This window comes from Nylanderia fulva, unplaced genomic scaffold (genome assembly GCF_048542155.1).
Source record: "Nylanderia fulva isolate GAGA-0341 unplaced genomic scaffold, ASM4854215v1 Scaffold1005, whole genome shotgun sequence".
NCBI classification, from domain to species: Eukaryota; Metazoa; Arthropoda; class Insecta; order Hymenoptera; family Formicidae; genus Nylanderia; species Nylanderia fulva.
In genome coordinates, this window is record NW_028189199.1 from 7,606 (window position 1) to 10,315 (window position 2,710).

The 2,710-nt window shown below is 24.9% G+C and overlaps 1 pseudogene; it reads right to left on the reverse strand.

Moving 5' to 3' along the window:
• Window positions 1-413: 413 nt before the first annotated feature.
• LOC146725201 (uncharacterized) lies at window positions 414-2,019 on the reverse strand (annotated as a pseudogene).
• Between the last annotated feature and the right edge of the window lie 691 nt (window positions 2,020-2,710).

The following is a 2,710-nucleotide window of genomic DNA, read 5'->3' on the forward strand; positions in this document are numbered from 1 at the left end:
AAACATTCATGATCTGTCTAACAAAACATAAAAATCTATATACTCAATAAATTGGGGAAATTTTTTCATATTGTACCCAAATCTTAAATTAACAAAGGGGCAAAAATGTGGGCTAAGTAAATAATTGGGGCCTGCCTTTGTCGAAAAAAATTACCACCCAAAAAGATAAATCACGAAAATTTAAAGCGGGTTTAAACCCTTTTTAAAATAAACCTTTAATCAAAAATTAGTAACTTTTTTAAAAAATTTAAAGTGTAAAAAATTTAAAATTTAAAAAAAACCCAATATTTTAAAAAACCGCGTAGAAATTTTTCTAAACAGCGCCTTCGATAAAATATGCATACCTTTCCTGAGCAGATTGCCCAAAATCATGTGGGCCTTTTTGTAACGGGAACTTTTTTTTTTTCATCACTTCATATGTTGTTTTGCCAAAAAAATTTTGGCTGCCTTTGTTAATGTAGAATCAGTTACAACTTCGAGATGATTGTTGTGAATTGTTTTATTACGAATCGTAAAAAATTATCATCGCGAAAGTTATTTTTATATTCATCAGATGTTGTCAAACAAAGTACGACAAAAACCGATAAGCAGAAACTGATTCTTTAAAACCACCTAATAAAGCAGAGGCAGGAGTATCTCCCGCACAAGATAATAATGAGCTTTTAAAATTTTTTCTTTTTTTTCCAACTTCAATATTAATACCCTCGTTTTCTAATTTTATAATATCTTTCATAAATGGATTCAAAATCTTCTTTAAAACTCCTGGTTTTTTCAAATATTCTGTTTTTAGAATTGCATATAATTGAATAGCATTCTTTGATGATCTAAATTCAGGAGATATATTTCCTAATGTCCAATAAAATACAGACAATTTTTGATTTTTTGAGGCTGCACCCAAAGGATTGACAATACCGAGATCATCGTAATAAAGAATTACAGCTAACGCATTTTTATGATTACGAAAATAATGATTCTCGATAGTAACTTCCATCCAATACTGTCCGATATACTTCTGGTTTATGTGGCTTTGGATTCTCGATATTTGACCTTACTTCATCATTTTCCAAAAGATTTTTCAAATTCTTGGAAAAAAGTACGATGCAAGCATCATAAGTATCTTCACAAATTTTTGGTACTTTGCCAATAAAAGTCTTCTTTTTTTCCAAACAAGTTTTGTACCAAGTATATGTTTTTTTGCTGGAACCATATTAAATTTTTGTATCGATATTTTATCTAGAGCTTTTTTTGATTGGACAGATAAAAATAATGATGATGGTAGATGTTTCTCAGTAAATATTTCCTTAATATCTTGAAAATTTACTGTATCAGAATCCATTGTGTTTTGAATCTCTTGCTAAAAAATAATATAAATATTGAGTTATTTTTATCTAGAAAAATATGTAAAAGAAACAGATTAACATCTAAGAAAATTCATCTCAATTCATCTCGATTATGTTATAATTTGATTATATAATTAATATAATATATATATAATATATTATAATAAGATAATATAAAGATATAATTAATAAATTATTAATTATTTATTATTGTTTTATATTAACATAATATCAAGTATAGCTTTTTTAAAATATTAATTTCAATCATCTCGTAGTTATAACTGATTCTACATTAACAAAACTAAATTAACAAAGTAAACTACTTAAAAAGTTTATTCAGTGCAAAATGCTGGCGAATTTAAATATAAAATACTCATTTTTGATCATTCAAAAAATTAAATTTTTTAACTAACCGTGGACATATAGTATTTTTTTTGTAAACTTTGAACTTTGAACTAAGAAATTTCTTGAAAGTTTTTTGTTCAAAATTATTTTTTCGAATTTTATTAATTTAAAAAAAAATTATAAAACATCTGTATCCAAATCATTACTAGCAAAAATTTTTTGGCAAAAAACATATGGAGTGATGAATAATTATACTGACTACTATAATTGCTGTATACATGTCCAATAAATGTGTAACTCCATCAATGATATGTTCAACAGCCGTGTGAGACATTTTACATTTTTCTCGAATGTTTATTAAAAACTGTGCAGCGTAGCATTGTAATCGCTCTCTGGCTGTTTCTAATATTGGCTCTTGATCTTCATCTAACAATTCTTCATCTAACAATTCTTTCTAATATTGGTTCTTGATTTTTATTTAATAATTCTTCACCTAAAAATATTATAAATATGTATAACATACTATAAAGCTGATAGCTAAAAACATATATAAATAGCAATTATTAAAACAATAGTATTTTAACCCTCAAACTAAACACGTGGGTTTTTTGTGTCCGGGTCATTTTTAATCCATTTTTTTTAAATATTAATAAAATCTCGAGGTTGGAAACTTATCCAAAAAAAAGTTTGTGTCAAAAAAAAATTATAACTGAAAGGACAACTTAAAAAGTTTATTCAGTGCAAAATGCTGGCAAATTTAAATCTAAAATATCCATTTTTAATAATTAAAATAATTAAATTTTTTAAAGCCGTGAACATATAGTATTTTTTTTTTTGTAAACTTTGAACTTTAAACTAAGAAATTTCTGGAAAGTTTTTTTGTTCAAAATTATTTTTTCGAATTTTATTAATTTAAAAAAAATTATAACATCTGTTTCGAAATCTTTATTGAGCAAATAACAAAAATATAGTATTTAAAAATATTTTTTCTTTAACTCTACTACATAAAATTTTAGTTTAAACTT